This window comes from Trachypithecus francoisi, unplaced genomic scaffold (assembly GCF_009764315.1).
Source record: "Trachypithecus francoisi isolate TF-2019V2 unplaced genomic scaffold, Tfra_2.0 Lachesis_group14, whole genome shotgun sequence".
Taxonomy (NCBI): Eukaryota; Metazoa; Chordata; class Mammalia; order Primates; family Cercopithecidae; genus Trachypithecus; species Trachypithecus francoisi.
The window spans coordinates 49,563,423-49,587,236 of NW_022681459.1; the positions used below are offsets into that span (position 1 = coordinate 49,563,423).

The 23,814-nt window shown below is 55.1% G+C and overlaps 1 long non-coding RNA gene across 1 annotated transcript; it reads right to left on the reverse strand.

The window, feature by feature from the left end:
• Window positions 1–12,474: 12,474 nt before the first annotated feature.
• LOC117096197 lies at window positions 12,475–17,396 on the reverse strand. Its single transcript, XR_004442384.1, has 2 exons — window positions 17,339–17,396; window positions 12,475–12,713 (listed from the first exon to the last, which is right to left on the reverse strand). It is a non-coding gene; the product is annotated as an uncharacterized LOC117096197 (long non-coding RNA).
• Window positions 17,397–23,814: the final 6,418 nt, after the last annotated feature.

Sequence of the window (23,814 nt, forward strand, 5' to 3'; positions counted from 1 at the left end):
CCGAGAGGTGGAGCTTGCAGTGAGCTGAGATTGTGCCACTGCACTCCAGCCTGGGCAACAGAGCGAGACTCCATCTCAAAAAAAAAAAAAAAAAGAAGTCTCTGTAAAAACATGGAAAAATACTTATGAATAGTGCCACTTTTTTTTTTTTTTTTTTTTGAGGCGGAGTCTAGCTCTGTCGCCCGGACTGGAGTGCAGTGGCCGGATCTCAGCTCACTGCAAGCTCCGCCTCCCGGGTTCACGCCATTCTCCTGCCTCAGCCTCCTGAGTAGCTGGGACTACAGGCGCCCGCCACCTCGCCCGGCTAGTTTTTGTATTTTTAGTAGAGACGGGGTTTCACTGTGTTAGCCAGGATGGTCTCGATCTCCTGACCTCGTGATCCGCCCGTCTCGGCCTCCCAAAGTGCTGGGATTACAGGCTTGAGCCACCGCGCACGGCCAGTGCCACATTTTTAAAAAGCAGAATTCAAGGCTGCATAGACAATACGATGTTTGAAAAACAGCACTGAGTTGAAATTTTCTCGGTATGGGAAAAAGGAAGAAAAAAGGCTTTTTATTTCTTTCTGCTCTTTTCCACAGTCTGGCTGGCTGGGTGGGAGAATTATAGATGACGTTTTTTCTTCATTTGACTTTTATATATTTTTCAAAATTCTTTTTCATGAGGAATTTTACTTTCATAATGAAAACACACAATTTTTCTAAAATGAGAAAATATCTCATGACCTGGCATTACTTTACTTAAAATCACGGAAAAATAAAGTGCAAAGGGTGGAAATATGCCAGCTATACCCTTTAGATGCCCTCACTCTGCTTCTGAGACTCTGCAATGCTCTTCGAGTGGAGCCACCAGTGAGCGTGTGCTAAGATGCTCTAAGACCACACCTCGTGCAGAGCAAAACGCAGGCAAGAGCACTCAAGAGGTAAAAGGATGAATCACGTAGTGGGTGCTGTGGCTTGTGAGTACTGATCAAAACCAGAAAACTCAGAAGAGCTGCATTTAAAAAAACAAATCCGGCTGGGCACGGTGGCTCACACCTGTAATCCCAACACTTTGGGAAGCCAAGGCAGGTGGATCACAAGGTCAGGAGATCGAGACCATCCTGGCTAACATGGTGAAACCCCGTCTCTACTAAAAATACAAAAAATTAGCTGGGCATGGCAGCATGCTCCTGTAATCCCAGCTACTCGGGAGGCTGAGGTAGGAGAATGGTGTGAACCTGGGAGGCAGAGCTTGCAGTGAACCAAGATCGCGCCACTGCACTCCAGCCTGGGCGACAGAGCGAGACTTCATTTCAAAATAAATAAATAAATAAATCTATGAAGTGCTCACAAGCAGGTATGATGAGGACAAGCTCCTCCAATTTCTGCCCCAAAGGGGAGCGGGGCCCTTGCACAGCAAGCTATTTTGGACACAGTCAAGGTGTCATTCTGAAGTAGGTCTCTGGGCTGAGTCCCTCACCTTTCTCCCACTTCCTGACTCACTTTCCTGTCGATTTTCACATCTAGGGCTCTGGCAGTCCTCGAAGTATGCCGGGGCATGGGGTGGTCCTCCAAAGGCCGTGGGGTGATGCAGTCCCCAACACCCTGCATCCCGCCTTCCTTCCTCAACTCTCTCCCACCCCCCTCTCCTCCTTCCGTCCTCGTCGGTAGCCCCCTCCTGTAGGAAGCCCTCCTTGTCTGCACCAGATGACCTTAGGCAAAATTACACCCTGCGGGGCCTTCTGTTTGCATCTCCCAGGTGACCCTTGTCCCTCCCACCCTGTGCTCTGAGCATCCCTCCGAGCATCCCTCCCAGTGCAGGCTCCAGGTATCTGGCCCTGGCCCGCTCCTCCGCCCCCACCCAGAACACACTCAGCACCAGGCCTGCCAGGACCCCACACTCACTTGGGTCTTCACTTCTCCTCTGGTCAGCACATCACCAGCGTGGGGAGAGGGAGAGAGACAGCTCGGGTGAGACTGGGTGGCCTGGGGCCCTGGGTTCCCCCTCGCTGAAGGTTGCCCGCCTTTTCAGCTGAGTGTATCCCCAAACCCCAGAAACAAGAGGGTCCTGCTTCTGCTCCAGGCCTTCAAAAGCCCCTGGTGGGGTCGGAGAGGAAGAGCTCAGGGCCTGGGGCTGGGAGGAAGGGTGAGGAGGAGGAAGGATGAGGAGGAGGAAAGGAAGAAATAGGAGCGAGACAGGCAGCGTCCTTGAAAGCTAGGAAGGGAGGAGAGGGAGGAAAGAGGCCAGGGGCTCGGAAAGAAGATAGGGAAGGAAGGGGCTTGGGGGAAAGGGGAGGGGGTGTGCACTGCCCGGTCTCTGGCAGTGCTGGCTGGTCCTGCTTACTCCCCTTCCGCTGTGTGGCACCCGCAAGGCCCGGGCAGCCCGACCCCTGCGGCACTTTGTGGAGCAGCAAGGCCTGGCCGTCCGAGGCCCCCATGCCAGGGGAAGAGAAAGAGGACAGAGCGAGAGAGAGGCAGGGCAGCGAGAGACCCCAGCCAGTGCTCTTTGCCTCGCGTCAGCCAGAACCAGGGTCCTGCACCTCCGGCGGCATGGTCGGGCTTTTACCTTCCATGTCCTCTTCTGCGGTGTCTTTGAGGTGGCAAAAAGCACAAGCACACATGAAAGAGAAAAACCAGCGTGGCTGCGGCGGAGCTGCGGGCAAGCGGCCCACCCCTCTCACTCGGACCCTCTTCCCCAGGGTGTGCCTATGGGGGCCTACAAGTGCCCCGACCTGAGGCCAGTGGGTCGATGCCTGGGGAGCGGGTGGAAGGGACTGGTTGCCCAGTGGAGCCCCTGCCCTCAAGACCTGGTGGAGAATAGGAGGGACACGGGGACCTCGCAGGGCAAGGTGGGGGGCTAAGGGCACTGGGTCTCATCTGTCCCCCTGGTCTGTCCTCTTGGGTCTGGCAGGGCCAACCTTGGAATCTGAGACTCTCCCCACCAAGAGGGCGTTGCAGCCAGGGTGGGTGCAGCCCCTTCGCTTGGTGCTTTCCGCAGCCTGACCCCTGCCTTTGAAGTCTGTGTTACTGGGTGGAACTAGCAGGTCATGGAATGACTACAGCCCTCGGGCCTCAGGAGCCTCCCCTGGCAGCGTGATGTCTAATTCCTTGCTAGTCTCAGCCCCAGGAGCTGCTACCTGAGTCCAGAATGCCCACCACAGCCCCCATCCACAGGCCAGGAGCCCAGGCAAGCTCACCCCTGACCTCTCCGGGGCCTGCCCTCTGACTGTCACATGGCTGCTCTCCTGAGACTGGGATGGACCCCTCTGGGACCCCTCTGCTACCTCTCCCTGGCCACCTCTGAAGCCTGCCTGGCCTGCCCTGGCCACCCTTATAACGGGTGGCTTCCTTTAGGATACACACAGCTCCTGGACCCTGGGGTGGACCTGGCTGTCCTGGCCCGGCTGGGGCCCAGGAGGGTGGTCTGCCACTGGCTTAGAGGCACCTGCCCACTCTGTCCCTTTAGTCCCTGCTCTGGGCCTTAGGTGGCAGCAAGGCCATTGACACATGATGCCCTCAGCCCTCTGAGTCTGACCCACTGTCATCCTCTGCACTTGGCTGAGGCCAGCAGGCCTGGGCCCGGGCATAGGGGTGGGGGTCCTGCCTTGACAGCGCCCTGCCAGGGGTGCACTGGCCCTCGAGCCCTCCTCATTGGCAGACCCCTCGGGAGCCCCCTGCATCCCACAGAGAGCCCACCAGTGCTCTTGGTTTTGCCGGTGGGCCTGAGATTACCCGTTCCAGATACCTCGAAGGGTGCGTGTGCACGGGGAGTGAGCAGTGGGACATCCTGAGTGCCGCAGCCTGGCCCAGGGCCTGGAAGGAACAGCGTGGTAAGGACAATGAATGGGCTATCGACCCCGGCCTCCGTGACTTAGGGGTTTTGCTGGATGCAGCACCTGGCTGAGGAGGAGCCCCTCGGGGTGGGAAGGCCAGCCAGGGAGGAGGACGAGGTCGGGTGGAAAGCTGAGTGCTTGGAGGACCAACCGCACAGCCGAGCGGCAACGCTCTCCTGGCAGCCCTGCCCCCTCTGCTCCTGCCCCCCGTCCCCTGCTGTCTGTCTGTCCGCTGGCCTCAGTGCTGCTCCCGGAGTGATCTGGTGGCCCTGTCACCCCCACAGGCCATCTCCTGGACACCTTCTCCCTGCATGGCTGTAGCCCCATCCCCCTCTTAGCATGTCCCTTCTTGTCCAGGGGACTCTCCGAGGCTTGAGTAATGCAGTAGCTCAGGCCCAGACAGGTAGGACAGAGGGTAGGGGCTTTGCCTGCTATCCCTGGCCAGGGGCCTCGTAGGCTGCAGCCCCTTTGAGCTTCCTGACTTCTGCGTTGGGCATGGCCTGGCCTCCATCCAGATTTGCAGGAGCAGGGCCATGGAGTTGCTGTGGCCATGAACGGGAGGCTGCATCAGAAACAGCAGAGCTGTGGCTGGGCAGAGCTCAGAGGGACAGGCCCTGGGGTTGAGCCAAGAGGTTCGGAGGATCTGATGAGGGGTCAGAGCTGGTCAGAGGCAGGGGGGCAGTGGCTGCCTCCTCAGCACTGCTGACCCCAACTACCCCCTGCCCCTGGTGCTGTCCTCTCTGCACCCCAGTGTTGAATGCCCAGCTGTGGCCTTTAGGCTGCCCTTGGTCACTAGCGAGTGCTGTCACTGGGTGGTTCCAGTCAGGCAGGGTGGCCGGGATGCTCTCTCAGTGGCCGGGGCATCTGAGAAAGGATAGGGGCATGTCACCTCCCTTGTGGGGGTGGTGGCTCTGTTGAGGTTTCGCTTTCTGAACTGTGTGTATTCACGAGGCAAGCAGGGTTTAACATTAAACATTCAGAAAATAGTGCCTCTGAGGAGCCGAGAGAATGAGAAAGTGAAGGCCAGAACATCAGAGATTGGAGGGCCTGCTCCTCAAACTGGCTTCCCAGACACCGAGGGCTGCAGGGCTGTCAGGCCCCAGTGCAGCACCTGGGAGAGGAGGGAGAAGAGGGAGGATGTCCCCAGGTTGTCTGCTATTTCGCAGTTGTCATTTCATCCACCCATCTATTCATTTCCATGCTTTTTTGAGATAGCGTCTCACTCTGTCGCCCAGGCTGGAGTATAGTGGTGCTGTCTTGGCTCACTGCAAGCTCCCCCTCCTAGGTTCACGCCATTCTCCTGCCTCAGCCTCCCAAGTAGCTGAAACTACAGGTGCCCACCACCATGCCCGGCTAATTTTTTGTATTTTTAGTAGAGATGGGGTTTCACTGTGTTAACCAGGATGGTCTCGACCTCCTGACCTTGTGATCCACCTGCCTCACCCGCCTCAGCCTCCCAGAGTGCTGGGATTATAGGCATGAGCCACCGCACCTGGCCAGGACTCTGTATATTTTTAAATGAAGAGTGTTGTTTCTACCTAAACTAATCTGGCCTGGTACATGACAACATAAAAAAAAAAACTCAAGGATAAGGCACAAAAACTCGCCAACCAAGCAAATAATTACACTGAAACCCCTTGGACACTCTGTAATTGGATGTTCTGGGTCCTCCCAATTCTTAACCCTTTAATACCTATTTTTCTCCTCCTCTTATTTGGACCTGTGTTTTCCGTTTAGTTTCTCAATTCATACAAAACTGCACCCAGGCCATCACCAATCATTCTATGCAAAAAGTGCTCCTTTTAACAACCCCACAAGATTACCCTTTACCCCAAAATCTTTCTTCAGTTTAATCTCTCACACTCTAGGTTCTCATGCCACTCCTAATCCCACTCAAAGCAGCCCTGAGAAACATCGCCCATTATCTCTCCATACCACCCCCCAAAATTTTCACTGCCCCAACATTTCACCACTATTTTGTTTAATTTTTCTTACTAATATAAGAAGTCAGGAATGTCAGACCTCTGAGCCCAAGCCTGCACAGATACATCCAGATGGCCTGAAGCAACTGAAGAATCACAAAAGAAGTGAAAATGGCTGGTTCCTGCCTTAACTGATGACATTATCTTGTGAAATTCCTTCTCCTGGACAATGAGTCTCAGAAGCTCCCCACCAAGCACCTTGGGACCCCCCACCTCTGCCCACCAGAGAACAACCCCTTTGACTGTCATTTTCCACTACCTACACAAGTCCTGTAAAACTGCCCCACTCCTATCTCCCTTCGCTGACTCTCTATTGGGCTCAGCCCACCTGCACCCAGGTGAATAAAAAGCTTTATTGTTCGCACAAAGTCTGTGGTGGTCTCTTCACACAGACGCGTGTGACAGCAGCGACTGGTCCTGCTTCTCCTCAGCAGCCAGACTGGCAGCAGCAGCAGCAGCAGCAGCAGTGGAATGGGGAGAAGAGGAATAATCCTCAGAACGGCTGTCTTCACCAGCGGTCTCCAGAGCCCAGGACACGGGGGGTGCGGTGGGAGGTTTAAAACTGGCCTGGGTCCCTGGATGTGCTGTTGCTGCCACTGTTACCATGTTGGAGGCAGCAGAAGGGGAGAGACCGACTCTCTGGTGTTCCCAGCCCTGGAAATAGTGACAGGCGACTCAGACCCCCTCCCTGGAGCTGCAGCTGCCTCAGCCACCACCGTGCCTCAGCTGGCTCCTGCTTAAGCCCATGGCTTCCACCTTCCTTTTCAGGAGAAGCAGAAGAAGAGGTTGCAGGGTCAGAAAAGGCCGTGTCCAAGCCAGGCAGTTGCAACTGGACAGTGGCAGGGGGCATTGAGCTGGGATGTCCACTCGACCCCTGACTGTGGATGGGCCAGAGGGCTCAGGTGCTGTGGCAGCCGGCCAGGGAAGGTGCACTTGGAACATACTGTTTTGTCTTCTGCTGCCCCAAAGTCTCCTCAACTTGTAATTTGAAAATAGAAGTGTTTCTGACTTAATTTCTGAGAAAGCACCAAGTAATGGGATTTGTGGATGGACTTGAAGAGCCAAGAAATCAATAGTGGCTGCCTCTCGACCTGGAGAATTATGGAGCCCATGAGTTCTCTAGGCCTCAGCTTCGGTCCCTAGGCTCTGAGCACAAAGAGAGGTGGGCCTGGTGGGTGGTGCAGAGCTTCACCTTGCACCTCATGGCTGGCTCAGCCTGCCCTCCTGGGCCCTCCCATGCTTCCTGCCATCTCTGTGAGGGGAGCTCCCAGCCTCTGCCTAGAATACCTGGGCAGCGTGATCAGACCTTGGGTCCCCTGCACCATCACCCCATTCCAGGCTGGGAAGCTTGAGGACCCAGGCAGGGCCCCAGTGTGCCACAGGGCTTGGCCACTGTGCAACTGCACTGCAGCTCTGGCCTCTGGCCAGGCCTTGCCCACCAATCTCTGCCCTCTGCCCTGTGTCCTCCACCCTGGCTGTGCATGGGGGGTGGGGGGTGGGCAGGCACATGGTAGAGTCTGCCAGTGGAGCCCTGGCAAGTTCTCTTTACCCCTGTGCCAGCCACCCCAGGGAGCACCAGGGATTGAATGAATAACTGCCACGTTTATTAAAAAAAAAATTTGGTGCCTAACAGAAGTGCTGTTTCTATACATAGAAAAGTTTAAAATAAAAACCAAAACAGTTTTCAAAGGCATCGTGGCATTAATTATTCATCTCTTGCTAATGAAAACATGGCTTTGTAGGCGCAGCCTCCCCTTCCTCCAGGGAAAGCCTGGCCTGGCCTTAAGAGCAGGGGAGCTGGTGACCCCTGAATAAAATGGGGGTGGCTATGATATCCTCCATGGCTATTTAGGGAGCACCCACTGTGTGCCAGGCTCGGCTGACCTGGGGGAGTGCACAGTGGGCACTGGTCACCAGGCAGAAACGGGGCAGTCCGTGTCCCTCCAGTCAGGCCTGCGGAATGGGTTGGGGTCTGACCGGGCGGGGGGGGGCAGCAGGAGGGGTTGGATGGGCAGCAGAGCCACCTCTTGGAGGAGAGAGATGGGGACAGAGGCCACCCTGGCCAATGCCAGAGGACAGTGGCTACACGTCTGGGCACCCAGGCCAGAGGCCTGGCAAACCCCCACAGGGTGGTTGGGTGAGGCCCTATTCTAAGTCATCTGATGACCTTCTCAGATGCTGCTGGATCCCAGAGGGAGAGAGGGAGCCTGCAGGCCTTGCATGGAGCCCAGGCGTGCCGTGCCCGACTCCTAACGTGCCCACCAGGCAGAACCAGCCACGTGGTGATGCCACACCAGAAAAGGCCAGCCTGCCAGGCAGTCAGGGGCAGATGGGAGCAACATGGGAAGCAGCGGCAGGAACTTCCACTCCCTCTGCCTCCACCTCCCCAGCAGACCATATGTACACCGACCAGCCGTGTGCAGCGGGGAAGTGGGCCCCAGGCCTCGGGCACCCAAGCCCACTCTGGGCATTGCTGTCCGAAAAAAGCTGGGTCTAGGGCCCTGTGGACTGAGCTCCTCCTCCTGCAGTTACCCGGGGCAACCCCAAGCTCTGTGGGAAGGCCTGGAGCATTTGTTTGTTTGTTTGTTTTCTCTGTCACCCCGGCTGGAGTGCAGTGGCGCCATCTCTGCTCACCGCAAGCGCCGCCTCCCAGGTTCACGCCATCTCCTGCCTTAGCCTCCATTGTAGCTGGGACCACAGGCACCTGCCACCATGCCTGGCTTTTTTTTTTTTTTTTTTTTTTTTTTTTTTAGTAGAGGGAGGGTTCGCTGTGTTAACCAGGATGGTCTGATCTCCTGACCTTGGGATCCCCCGCCTAGGCCTCCCAAAGTGCTGGGATTACAGGCGTGAGCCACCGCGCCCTGCCTCATTTGTTCTTTTGTTACTCATTCATTCATTCACACATGTCTCGGAGCTGGCCAGCTGGTTTCCTGGGTAGAGGGGATGTTGATCCCATCAGTTGCCTGCCTGGCCAGGGGGTCTGGGAGGCCCAGAGGAAGCATCTCTGAGCTGCCTGGGTGCAGATGGTATCCAAGGTGACAGCTCCTGGGGGGAGGGAAATGAGCTGTGCCCTGAGGTGGTGAAGTGGAACCCCAGCAGGGGCCTTTGAAGCCCTGGCAGCCCCTTGGGCAGGTCAGGGAGTGGGAAAAGGCTGCAAGGAGAGGGGCGCCGGGGGGCAGCCGGAGGGTAAGGCTCCATCTCTGCTGGGCGGCTCCTTCCTGGTTAGCAGGGGCTCTGGTGTCCTAGCACCTGTGCTGGCTCCTGGGATGTGGAGTGGAACCTGCATCCCCGCTGCCCATGTGGGAGGCCCGGGTGGCTGGGCTTGTGTGACAAAGCTGGACAGAGCCTGGCGGGACCTGGCCCTGCGATGGCCAGGCTGGGTGTATTCAGAAGGCCTGGAGGAGCCAGCCTGGATACCTCCGCCTGATTTCAGCCTGGGAGTGGATGAGGGGAGGCAGCGGGCCTGCGCTGAGCTGCCACTCACAATGGCCTCCCCTGCTAGTGGGCCTGACCTCACTGGAAGCATCCCTCAGCCTGGTATGATCTCCTGTCTTCACCGAGCCCGCGGGGCCAGCCAGGTGCAGGAGTTGAGCGGCGATCAGGCCCAGGGATTATTTTCGTTTGTTGGTGCAGGGGCCTAGCAGACCCAAATCTTTCAGAGCTGGGGGTTCACATCTCACCTGTCACTCCATGGCTCCCTTTGGTGGTTTTTTGTCTGGCATGGGTGCTGGGCCCGCCCTGTGCTGTGGGCAGCTCTCCAGCCTAGAGCCTACCCGTGACCCTGGGTCTATCCTCAGGGCCCCTTTCAGAGCTGGAGCAACTGGGACACAATTGCTGAGCTCAGCCTGTGTCAGGTGCACAAGTGACCTCGCTTGGGAGACAGTGCAGCGGCAGTGGGCCCAGAGAGGGCTCTTCAGCTCCCAGTCACACAGCCAGGCCGGGAGAGGTGCACACTCTGGTACCTGATTCCCCATCAGCACTGGGTGGGCTGAGGATTGGGGTGGGGACCCAGGGTTGGGGAGAGGAAGGAACTGGGTACAGGAGGAGAGCCAGGGACCAGAGGGCATCATGGAGATGAAGGGGCAGGGAAGCCCAGGAGGGCACACACCATGGCACAGAAGGCAGACACAGACATACATGCCCATATGGCAGCATGCTCACACACACACACACACACACAGGCTCACACGGGCAGCATGCTCACACACACACACACACAGGCTCACACGGGCAACATGTTCACACACACACACACACACACAGGCTCACATGGGCAGCATGCTCACACACACACACACACACACAGGCTCACATGGGCAGCATGCTCACACACACACACACACACAGGCTCACACGGGCAGCATGCTCACACACACACACACACACACACACACAGGCTCACACGGGCAGCATGCTCACACACACGGGCAACATGCTCACCACACACACACACACACACACACACAGGCTCACACGGGCAGCATGCTCACACACACACACACACACAGGCTCACACGGGCAGCATGCTCACACACACGGGCAGCATGCTCACACACACACACACACACAGGCTCACACGGGCAGCATGCTCACACACATGGGCAGCATGCTCACACACACGGGCAACATGCTCACACACACAGGGCAGCATGCTCACACATACACACACACACACAGGCTCACACGGGCAGCATGCTCACACACATGGGCAGCATGCTCACACACACGGGCAACATGCTCACACACACACGGGCAGCATGCTCACACACACACGGGCAGCATGCTCACACACACGGGCAACATGCTCACACACACACGGGCAGCATGCTCACACACACGGGCAACATGCTCACACACACACACACACAGGCTCACACGGGCAGCATGCTCACACACACACACACACACAGGCTCACACGGGCAGCATGCTCACACACACACACACACAGGCTCACACGGGCAGCATGCTCACACACACGGGCAGCATGCTCACACACACGGGCAGCATGCTCACACACACACACACACAGGCTCACACGGGCAGCATGCTCACACACATGGGCAGCATGCTCACACACACGGGCAGCATGCTCACACACACACACACACACAGGCTCACACGGGCAGCATGCTCACACACATGGGCAGCATGCTCACACACACGGGCAACATGCTCACACACACACGGGCAGCATGCTCACACACACGGGCAACATGCTCACACACACACACACACACAGGCTCACACACACACACACACACAGGCTCACACACACACACACAGGCTCACACGGGCAGCATGCTCACACACATGGGCAGCATGCTCACACACACGGGCAACATGCTCACACACACACACACAGGCTCACACGGGCAACATGCTCACACACACACACACACAGGCTCACACGGGCAGCATGCTCACACACATGGGCAGCATGCTCACACACACACACAGGCTCACACGGGCAGCATGCTCACACACACGGGCAACATGCTCACACACACACGGGCAACATGCTCACACACACACGGGCAGCATGCTCACATGTGCACACATGGACAGCACACAGGCACACGTGACAAGCATGCTCACACACATGCATACATGAACAGCATGCTTACACACATGCACACAGCAGCACACGCAGCACACATGGGCAGCACACATGCACACGTGAGCAGCACATGCACGCATACACATGAACAGCATACACACATGAGCAGCACATAAGCACACATGTGTGCACATGGACAGCACATACACACATGCACACGTGGGCCACACATTCTCACGCACACATGCATGCACATGGGAAGCATGCTCACACACACGCATATGTGGGCAGCACATTCACACATGTGTGCATATGTGCATACCTGGGCAGCATGCTCACATACACACCCATGTGGGCAGCACGCACACACATGCACACCTGGACAGCATGCTCACACACACATGTGCAGCACACATACACCAGGCAGCATGCTCACAGACACACATGCACACACACAGGACACTCAGAACAAGCCATGGGGCCTGTGGTGAGGACAGTGGTGGCACCGGGCAGGCAAAGCGGCTGCTGCAGAAATAATTAGTCCCTGATAGACAGACCTAGCTCACCTTCTCCAAAGCCAAAGGGTGGCTGCCAGCCCTCAGCTCAGGGGAAGGGCTCTGAGGCACTTCCCCCTCCTTGCAGTGGTTCCTGGTACCTGCAGGGAGCATCCCAAGCAGGGGCCATAGGGTGCGGGACTCTGCCATGTGATCCCTGAGGCTGGGCATGGCCGGGCATGCCTAGGCCCCTGTAAACCCCACACGTCCCCAGGTCCCCCAGCACAGCAGCAGTGCGGGGAGTGGAGACGTGAAGATGGGGAAGAAGGAGGCTGGAGGTGCAGGGCCGCCCTGTGTTCTCATTGGAGTGGAGGTAGGAACACTCCAGGCCTGGTTGGGGCCCTGTGAGAGTGTCAGGAACCCCAGGCCAGGCCTGGGTCAGATCCATCACTCCCTGGAGGAGGCAGCTGAGTCCAGGGATGCCAGACAGGCTGGTCCCAGGTCGCCAAGCTGACCGGGCCTCAGGCATATGGGCATCCACTGCTGTCTGGGGTCAGGCTGAGGGGCAGCTAGCAGGGTGCAGGAACTCCCAGGCCCTCAGCTTGCAGCACAGAAGAGAGTAACTGCTCTGCTGTTAAAACAGTTTATTTTGCGCTTCAAAACGCTAACAGCTGTTTACAGTCAGCGTGTGGGAGCTGCCCCCTGGAGGATGGATTCTGCTGATCCAGTCCTCCCTTGCCTTCCGGCGAGGAGGGGTCATCCCAGGCTTTGGGTCAGGATGGGCAGAGCAGACCACTGGGGGCCGGGCCATGATGTTCCCGGCCACTCCACGTCCCCTCGGCTGCTGTCCTGTGTGCTGTCCTGGTTGCTGCCGTGGGAGAGAGCAAGGCAGAGCGGCCCTTTGAGGCTGATACGAGGTGGCACGGTAATGAGAGGGGGTGAGGAGGAAGGACCACTGTGGGAGGCATGGGGTGCAGTGGGAAGGTCAGGGAGGCCTTCTGAGAAGCCTGGCAGGGAGCGCTGCCCGGGGCCTGGAGAGTGTGCATAGCAGGGGACAGGGTGGGGGCAGCCAGCAAGGGCAAAGCCCAGTGGGTGTGGCGATGCCCTGGGGGATGGGCCCCAATGCCCCTAAACTGGTCCAGCTCTCTAGACCAGACTAGTGTGCAATGTGGAGGCTAAGCAACATTCCCCCTCAACTGTATGCATATACAGTAGGCACTCAACAGACTCTTGCTGGGTCCCACAATAGCCCTAGACAGAGGACCAAGGCCTGGGCTGGGCGCACTCTGGGCTCCTGTGAGCCCCTGGCAGCCCTGAGCTGGTTTCTGAGTGCAGAGTGAGGGGCTGTCAAGGGTGGAACCTAGGCATGCAAAGGCCTGGAGGCCAGCACAGGGGCAGGGCACCTGCCACCTCGGGACACCACCGAGGTCCAAAGCCACCTGCTGGTTCCCAGCTGCCTGGCATGGGACCCTGTTGGGGGGGTGGCCAGATGGGGCAGCCCCTTGTCTCCCTGGAACCTGTACCCTCAGAGGCCCAGGATCCCTGGGGGAGGTTACAGGGCTGGGGAGATGGCCCCTGGGGCAGGGCAGGGACAGACGGGCTGATTCTGTCTAGGATGGGGGGCACACAAAGACTTCCTGAGGGGCACTTCAAGGCCACAGCATTCTATGTGGGACAGGGACATCAGTCAGAGGCACCCTGTGGAGACCCCCAGGTCCAGCGCCTGGTACTGTGTCTGAGAAGACAGTTGTTCCCTTGCAGGCCGCCAAGGCACCTCACAATCCTGGCCTAAGTCATTGTGGGGTCCTGGGGGAGGAGGGTCCTTTGGGAGGACACTAAGCCTGGACTTTGGGGGGTCCCAGAGCCCCCGGATGCTTGGGGCCTCAAGGCCCAACTTTCAGCCAAACAAAAGCTGGGGGCACAGGCGGGGGATCCCCCTCCGGGGAGGATGCAGAAGCCAAGCCAGGCTTGACCGAAGCTCCTTACCTGATCTGGTGTCCTCCTGTGCAATGGCACGAGAGTCTCACGGCACAGCTAGTCTGTGTGACACCCCCGAGACACCCGGAGAATGTTCCCAATGACCACTGCTGCACCACTGCCCGACCATGTCGCGGATGCCCCTGCCAGGACTCAGGCAAAACCCAGCTGGCCCTGGCGCGGCCACCCGACAGCCCTGTAGGGCCCAGTGCTGGACCAGGGCCTTGTCTCCAGCCTCTCCCTCATGGGACTTCGGCGCCTTTGGGGGCCCTTGAGGGCCTTGCTGCACCTTCCACCCACTCATCTCTGAACTCAGTCCTAGTGTGAACGCTCACCCCGGGCTGAGCCAGCCTCTCCAGCCACGTTCTGCAGCTTGAGGAAGGAACTGCCTTTTGCAGCTGGGATCTGCCCAGGCTTCAGCAGCAGCCTTCAATCATAATGCCGAGCAGCTGGCGAATAACACAGCACGTAGCACCCAAGAGCCCGGGTGAGACCTGAGTGGGGCTGGGCTATGAGATCTCTGACTTCTGGGCCCTTCTCACAATAGACCCTCCAGGCCACTCTCCCCCACACCCCTGGTTGCTGCACTGGGTGCAGGAGTCCACAGCCAGGTCAGCTGCTGCCGGGGTAGAAGGTCGGGACTGCAGACCCTGCCCAAGCCTGGGGTCAGCCTTCCTGGCAGCAGCACCATTTGCTGCTCGGGATCAGCCAGACCAGCTCCCTGCAGATGGGAGGGCTGTGAGGTGAGCACCAGCGAGCCCCTGGAAGTGCCAGAAAATGCCAGTGTGGGCACCAGGGGGCTTCCTTGGGCTGGCACGTCAGGGGAAGCCCAATGGGGCTGCTCAGTGCCCACAATGGGAGCTCAAGTCCCAGGAGCTGGGGTCTCACCACACGGTACTGCCCCAGGAGCTGCACCCCAGTGAGGGTCACTGGCTGGCTGAGGTGGGGGATCACTGAGGTCAGGAGTTTGAGACCAGCCTGGCTAACATAGTGAAACCCTGTCTCTACTAAAAATACAAACATTAGCTGGGTGAGGTGGCAGGTGCATGTAATCCCAGCTACTCAGGAGTCTGAGGCAGGAGAATTGCATGAACCCGGGCAGAGGAGGGTGCAGTGAGCCGAGATCGCACCACTGCCCTCCAGCGTGGGCAAGAGAGTGAGACTCCATCTCGAAAAAAAAAAACTGGGATGATCATCATATGCCAAAATGTTCACAGTGATCATTCTTTGCTGATGGAATTGTGGTGGCTTTATGTCTTCACATGAGTTTGTATTTTCCACATTTTATACAATGACTATGAGTTTAATAATTGGAAAAACATGTAAAGGCTGGGTACGGTGGCTCACACCTGTAATCCCAACACTTTGAGAGGCCAACGTGGGTGGATCATGAGGTCAGGAGTTCGAGAACAGCCTGGCTAACATGGTGAAACCCCGTCTCTACCAAAAATACAAAAATTAGCCAGACGTGGTGGCAGGTGCCTGTAGTCCCAGCTACTTGGGAGACTGATGCAGGAGAGTTGCTAGAACCCAGGAGGTGGAGGCTGCAGTGAGCTGAGATCACACTGCTGCACTCCAGCCTGGGCAACAGAGCGATACTCGATCTCAAAAAAAAAAAAGAAAATGAAAGGAAAAAAGAAAAAAATGTAAGGACTCCAGATAATTCATAGATCAGCTTCATTTTGCTGAAAGTGAGCTGGCATTAATGTGCTATAAAGTACAAAGCAGGCAGGGCACGGTGGCTCATACCTGTGATCCCAGCACTTCGGGAGGCCAAGATGGGTGGATCACCTGAGGTCAGGAGTTTGAGACCAGCCTAGCCAACATGGTGAAACCCCACCTCTACTAAAAATAGAAAAAGTAGCCAGGTATGGTGGCGGGCACCTGTAGTCCCAGCTACCCAGGGTGCTGAGCGGGGAGAATCACTTGAATCCTGGAGGCAGAGGTTGCAGTGAGTCAAGACTGTAACACTGCACTCCATCCTGGGCAACAGAGTGAGACTGTGTTTTTGTTTGTTTGTTTGTTTGTTTTCTTTTTTTTTTTGAGACGGAGTCTCGCTCTGTCGCCCAGGCTGGAGTGCAGTGATGGGATCTCAGCTCACTGCAAGCTCCGCCTCCCGGGTTCACGCCATTCTCCTGCCTCAGCCTCCCGAGTAGCTGGGACTACAGGCGCCTGCCACCTCGCCTGGCTAGTTTTTTGGGGGTTTTTTTGTTTTTTTTTTTTGAGACGGAGTCTCGCTCTGTCACCCAGGCTGGAGTGCAGTGGCCGGATCTCAGCTCACTGCAAGCTCCACCTCCCAGGTTTACGCCATTCTCCTGCCTCAGCCTCCGGAGTAGCTGGGACTACAGGCGCCCGCCACCTCACCCGGCTAGTTTTTTGTATTTTTTAGTAGAGACGGGGTTTCACCATGTTAGCCAGGATGGTCTCGATCTCCTGACCTCGTGATCTGCCCGTCTCGGCCTCCCAAAGTGCTGGGATTACAGGCTTGAGCCACCGCGCCCGGCCTGTGTTGCTAATTTTTAAATTTTTTGTAAAGATGTGTTCTCGCTATGTTACCAGAACTCCTGGGCTCCAGTGATCCTCGCACCTCAAAGTGCGGGGATTATAGGCCTGACCTACTGCACCAGGCCAATCGTTTTTATATTGATTAGATTATATATTGAAGTTAATACGTTATTAAAATTTATTTCAGTTGTTTCTTTTAGTTTGTTGTTGTTGTTGTTTGTTTTTTTGTTTTGTTTTTGAGACATAGTCTTGCTCTGTCTCCCAGGTTGGAGTACGGTGGCACAATCTTGGCCCACTGCAACCTCCACCTCCTGGGTTCAAGCGATTCTCCTGCCACAGGGTTTCACCATGTTGCCCAGGCTGGTCTCGAACTCCTGACCTCAAATGATCCACCCACCTCAGCCTCCCAAAGTGCTGAGATTACAGGCATGAGCCATGGCGCCCAGCCTCTTTTTAGTTTTTTAATGGAGCTACTAGAAAATTTCAAAAACGCCGGACACGGTGGCTCATGCCTGTAATCCCAGCACTTTGGGAGGCCAAGGTGGGTGGATCACCTGAGGTCAGGAATTCCAGACCAGCCTGACCAACGTGGTGAAACCCCGTCTCTACTAACATACAAAAATTAGCCAGGCATGGCAGCACGCGCCTGTAATCCCAGCTACTCGGGAGGGTGAGGCAGGAGAATTGCTTGAACCCAGGAGGCAGAAGTTGCAGTGAGCCAAGATTGGGCCATTGCACTCCAACCTGGGCAACAAGAGCAAAACTCCGCCTCAAAAAAAAAAAGAAGAAGAAAGAAAATTTCATATGACCTATGTGGCTTGCATTTATGGTGGCGTGGTATTTCTATTGGCTAGTGCTGGTGTAGCCTCTGGCTGCCAAGTCCCTCACGGTTGGGAAGAGACCCAGAGCTGGAGAGTTCAAAAGAACCTCGGGGACCTTGAGTCCTGCCCCCCACCGTGGCAGAAGGAGAAACTGAGGCTGGTGTAGGTAGGAGTCTCTCCCTTCACTCACCTGGGCCAGCAACTTCTCCTGCGATGGGCTCAGGTCTGCGATGGGCTGCCCATGAGTGGGTCCAGGCTCCGCTCTGTGGCTCCCTCCAGGTGGCCTGCCTTTTGCCCTGCTGGCAGCCATGCCCACATTTATCACTGCCCAGAAATCCCACTCCTTCCTGTCAGCCTTAGGGCAACTGGTGGGGCTCATTTCCTTACTAGGTGCCTCAGGCCTGGAGCCCTGTACTCAGCCTGCCCTGGGTTCACATCCTTACTTGCAAAATCAGGACAGCGATGTTTCCTGGGAGTGTTGATGTGGGCATGTTGAAATTGACACCACCTGATTTCATGCACATGGGGGTAGCAGTTCATCCTGCCTCTCAGTCCCCTACCCTCTACTCCTGTGGTCCCTTCAGATGCCTCCTTGAGCCAAGACAAGTCATCTCTCATCCCCAATAGAGACCCAGAAGTCACTGTCATCATGCCTTCACTCTCATCCCAGGCTTCATCTACCACCTGACATGTCCAGAGCAACTGCCCATGATTCATCCCAGCTGTTAGGGCACATGGCTTCAGGATTGAGGATGAGACTTCCCAGGCCCAGACCCAAACAGGTGGATGTGCAATCCTGAGCTGGGCCACACCTGGCCTGGGAGCCAGGATGAGAGGTGAGGAGGGACTCCTGGCTATATCTGTCCCCACCACCCACAGGACAAGCAGAAAGCCAGAGCCCAAGATGAGGACACATGAGATCACATGGTGTGCATGGGACCTGGAACACAGTAGGTATTTGTAGTACTCTGGGTTGCCCTGAGACAAGGAGATCAGGGCAAGTTTGTTAGAGATGTGTCCTGAGAAAGACAAATAGGGAAGTGTGGAAACGAGACAGAGAACGGAAGGCAGCTGTATAGGACTGGTTATCAAGGAAGTACAGAAGAACTCAATCTCAGTGGGGACTTCTGGGAGACAGCAGGGAACCTGCCCATCAGCGTTTCCTTGCCTGAATGGGGAGGGAACTGGGGTATTTATACAGCAACTCGGACAGTCTTCAGTTGAGGGTTGCTCCAGGGGCTGTCAATTCTGCTGGCACTTCTGGCCTGCTGTGCACACAATTCAGAAGGCTGGAGACCGTCCTTAGGCAGAGAAACACAGGTTCTGCAGCTGGGGAGTAGTGAGGCTGAGGTGATATAGGCAGGCATTGCCAGCTTCAGCTCTAATTGGAGACCATTTGCTGGGCTCCATGTCAAGTTCTAGTCCAAAGGCTTCATGTGCTCCTTGATCCCCAGACTATTGCTCCCTGCCTGACAGAGCCTGGAAGAGGGAAGCAGCATGCCTGGGGCCACACAGCCATGGAGTAACAATCGGGACTATCTGGACCTGGTGCTTACTCAGGACATTGTATCCCACATGGCTGGCTCCTGGCAGAGGCATGCACATAGGTGGCCTTGCTAAGTCCCAGGAGAGTCCCCCTTAGCCCTGGAAGAGGGTAATGAGCAGATCTGCCTCTTTTGCAGGGTGAGGCCTCCCCAGTACCCAACACACCTCAGGGTGGAGCTTGAGCCATAAGGGGTAAAGTCAGGAACTCTCCCCTACTCTCGTCTCCTCCCCCTGGGTCCCTGCTCCCAGCACCTCTGGCCCATCTTCTTCTTCGTTTTCTTTTCTTTTTATTTTTGAGACAGAGTCTTCTTGCTCTGTCGCCTAAGCTGGAGAGCAGTGGCTCACTGCAACCTCCTCCTCCCAGGTTCAAGCTATTCTCCTGTCTCAGCCTCCCGAGTAACTGGAATCACAGGCGCACGCCACCACACATGGCTAATTTTTGTATTTTTAGTAGAGACAGGGTTTCACCTTGTTGGCCAGGCTGGTCTTGAACTCCTGACCTCAAGAGATCTGCCCACCTCAGCCTCCCAAAGTGCTGGGATTACAGGAGTGAGCCATTGCACCCAGCCTTGGCCCATCTTCTTCAAGCTGGCTTCTGAATATGTCTTTCCTCTGCTCCAAAGCCTCCCTGGGCTCCTTATTACCCTCAGTAAAAACTGTCAATGCCTTCGCCTAGACTCAAGGCCCTTTTGGGTACCTCCTGAGCTAATTTCCCCTTCCTTTCTCCCTTATCCCAGGTCCCTTGCCTCCCCTCCATTCTCTTTCCAGCTTTTTCTTCTGCTGTTCCCTCTCCCTGGAATGCCTTTCTTGCAACACCCTTGTATTCAGTCCCTGCCTCCCACAATGCCTACTTCAAATGCCTTCTCTTTGGCAATGTCCTTTCTGATATGTTTCTTTTTTTTTTTTTTTCTGCTGGGAAGCAAATCCCCAGCCCCCTAAAATCCCACACCCCACCGTCATCTTCCATCCTTCCAGTGATTGTGATCTGTCACAGGTCTCACTCCTGGGCTCCCTGAGGGTCTGGTTCATCATGGTACATTCCCACTCCAGCACCGACTGTGTTGCATTGTACACAGTAGGTGCTCAATAAAAGCTCGCCACACCTGTAATCCCAGCACTTTGGGAGGTCAAGGTGGGCGGATCACCTGAGGTCAGGAGTTCAAGACCAGCCTGGCCAAACGGTGAAACCCCATCTCCGAAAATACAAAAATTAGCCAGGTGTGGTGGTGCACACCTGCAATCTAAGCTACTTAGGAGGCTGAAGGAGAAGCACTTTAACTCGAGAGGTGGAGGTTGCAGTGAGCCGAGGTCATACCATTGCACTCCAGCCTGAGCAACAGAGCGCTACTTTGTCTCAAAAAAAAAAAAAAAATTCACCAAAGATAGGTCAGCAATGGAAGCTGGGATGCCCTAGAGCAAGCATCACCCAGGATCCCTGATTCTACCTGTCACTGTCAAAACTACCTGGTTTGTGCCCCATTCCAGTGTCACACGGGTTTTCACCCAGTGAACTCATTTCAGCGCATGTCTGCATTGGGTAATGTGCTGCCCTTGCCGGGGAAATGGGGCCCCTGTCAGTCACAAGTAGGCTCTGGAAGGCCCTCTGCCCTCCCTCCTTCTCCCCTCCCTACTTCACTTCCCCACTCCTTGTCTTCCTTCCCTTCTATATTTAATCTTGTGTTCCTCTTTCAACATTTATTAAAAGTCTGCTGTGTGCCAGGCACTGGCCTAGCCCTGGAGGCCAATTGTGCCAATGCGTCCTGGTCCCTGTCCTAGAGGAGCCCACTCCAGGGGGCTCGCAAGACGAGCAAATCAACAGTTGCATCCTGAGTGGGCAGAGCCCCGATGGGGAATAACAGGAGGCTGTGGGAGCCCCAGGCCCTATGCTAGGCTGGTGGTTGGGTGTCAGGGAAGAATGCCTGGAGGAGAAGGCGGCAGAGCTTGTTTTGAAAACATAGAACAAAGTTAGGCCTGCAAAGGGAAGGGAGCTTTGCGGTAGATGGACGAGTATGTGCAAGACCACAGAGGTGGACAGGAACATGGCTTCTCCCCAAGGTGGCGAGGACCATGGCGGGATTGGAGCACATGTGAGCCTGGGGCTGCAGGTGCAGGGTGGCTGGCTTGAAAGGGTGAGCGTGGGTCAGGTGTGGTAGCTCACACCTGTAATCCTAACACTTTGGGAGGCCAAGGTGGGGGACTGCCTGAGTTCAGGAGTTCGAGACCTGGGCAACATGGCAAAACCCTGTCTCTACTAAAAATACAAAAAATTATCTGGGCATGGTGGCACGTGCCTGTAATCCCAGCTACTCGGGAGGCTGAGGCATGAGAATTGCTTGAACCTGGGAGGTGGAGGTTGCAGTGAGCTAAGGTTGCACCTCTGCACTCCAGCCTGGGCAACAGAGTGAGATTCCGTCTCAAAAAAAAATGAAAGAAAAGAAAAGAGAGAGAGAGGAAGGGAGGGAGGGAGGGGGAGAGAGAGAGAGAAAGAAAGAAAGAAGAAAAGAGAGAAAGAAAGAAGAAAAGCGAGAGAAAGAAAAAAGAGAAAGAGAAAGAGAAAGAAAAAAGAAAGAAAGGAAAGAAGGAAGGAAAAGAAAGAAAGAAAAGAGAGAAAAAAGAAAGAAAAGAAAGAGAAAGGAAGAAAGGAAAGAGAAAGGAAGGAAGGAAGGAAGGAAGGAAGGAAGGAAGGAAGGAAGGAAGGAAGAAAGGGAGAAAGAAAAAAAAGAAAGAAAAAGAAAGAAAGAAAAGAAAGGGCGAGCTTGCTGGAGAGAAGCCAGGTGGGGATCCAGGCAAGGTGGAGAGGCTGGACCTAGCACAGAGGTGCGGCATAGAGTCTGTTAATTTCCTGGGGCTGCCATAACAAAATGCCACAAACTGCTGGGTGGCTTAAAATAACAGAAAATGATGACTGAAATCAAGGGATTGGCGGAGCTGGGTTTCCTCTGAGACTCTGGGTAGAACTTTCCCTTTCCTATTCCTAGCTTCTGGTGGTGGCCTCAATCCTTGACGCTCCTTGGCTTGCAGTTGCCTCACTCCAATCCCTGCCTGTTGTGACGTGGCATTCCTCTTGTGCATCTGTCCTCACGTGGCATTTCCACTTCTTGCTGTTTTTTTTTTTTTTTTTTTTTGAGACAGAGTCTCACTCTGTCACCCTGGCTGAGTGCAGTGGTGCAATTTTAGCTCACTGCAACCTCTGTCTCCCAGGTTCAAGTGATTCTCGTGCCTCAGTCTCCCAAGAAGCTGGGACTACAGGTGTGCACCACCACATCTGGCTAATTTTTGTATTTTTTAGTAGAGACGGGGTTTTGCCATATTGGTCAACCTGGTCTTAAATTCCTGATCTCAAGTGATCTGCCCGCTTTGGGCTCCCAAAGTGCTGGGAATACAGGTATGAGACACCACGCCTGTCCCATTTCTACTTATAAGGCCACCAGCCAGAATGGATTAGGGCCCACTGAATGACATTATTTTAACCTGATTACATCTGCAAATATCCTTTTGTTTGTTTGTTTGTTAAGAGACAAAGTCCCACTCTGTTGCCCAGGCTGGAGTGCAGTGGTGTGATCCTGGCTCACTGCAGCCTCAAACTCCTGAGTTCCAGCAACCCTCCCACCTCAGCCTCCAGAGTAGCTGGGACTACAGGTGTGCACCACCATGCCCGGCTAGTTTTATTTTCTATTTTTTTGTAGAGAATTATGGGGTGGTGGTCTCACTCTATTGCCCAGGCTGGTCTCAAACTCCTGGCCTCAAGTGACGTATTTTCAAATAAAGTCACATTCACAGGAGCAGCGGGTGAGGGCTTCATCATATCTTTTTGAGGGATATAGTTCAACCCACAACAGAAAGGAACAGGTGGTTCCACTGACTTTCTCACAGGGGACAGCCCTGACTCCTGCTCTGGCTTTCACACATCAGGTCAGCGGATACCAGATAACCATAGATTTCCCCAGCCAAACCCAGCCAAGAGTCAGGGCTGACAGCAAAGCCCTTTGTACACCCCATACTTTTTCAGGGTGGACTGTCCATCAGTCCCAAGGCTGAGGTGGCCAACTCAGAATGGTGCCGCAGGTCTGGAGCCCTGGAGCCTCGGTCTTGATGTCAGACCTGCCTGGGTTTGCATCCCGCCTCAGTGGCTGCCTTGCTCTGTGACCCTGGCAGAGGCTGGTTGCGCAGCTTCTTTGCATCTCAGTCACTTCCTTGGGAGAGCAAAAGGGATCGCCCATGTTTCCACATTGCACAGGGCTGGACGTAGGGCTCAGTACCCATCATCACTTATTAAAATATAAATTATGTTGGCTGGGTGCAGTGGCTCACACCTGTAATCTCAGCACTTTGGGAGGCTGAGGTGGGTGGATCGCTTGAGGCCAGGAGTTTGAGATCAGCCTGACCAACATGGCAAAACTCCATCTCTACTAAAAATACAAAAATTAGCCTGGTATGCTGGCTCATGCCTGCAATCCCAGCTACTCAGGAGGCTGAGGCAGGAGAATTGCTTGAACCCGGCAGACTGAGGTTGCAGTGAGCTGAGAATGCACAACTGCACTCCAGCCTGGATGACAGAGCAAGACTCCATGTAAAAAATAAATAAATAAAACAAATAAAAATAAAATATAAATTTTGTTAATAAAAGAGTTAATAACTGTAACAATGCTATTAGAACAAAGCAAGCAGATTGTAAATTCCAATGCAGTAATTTATATTCCTGACACCTGCTGTCTGCCAGGTTTGTTCTCCTTGGATCCTTAAGGGCCTCAAAATCCTGGTGACAATAATAAAAATAAATCATGCAATAGGCTGGGTGGAGTGGCTCATGCTTACAACCCCAGCACTTTGGGAGGCCAAGGCAGGAGGATAGTGTGAAGCGAGGAGTTTGAGATCAGCCTGGGCAACATAGCAAGACCCCATTTCCACAAAAACGAAAAAATTAGCCAAGTGTGGTGGCGAGTGCCTGTAGTCCTACCTACTTGGGAGGCTGTGGCAGGAGGATTACTTGAGCCCGGGAGTTTGAGGCTGCAGTGAGCCAAGATCATGCTACTGCACTCCAGCCTGAGCAACAGAGCGAGACTCTATCTCAAAATAAATAAATAAATAAATAAAATTATTACTGGCATTTCTAGGCCTTCA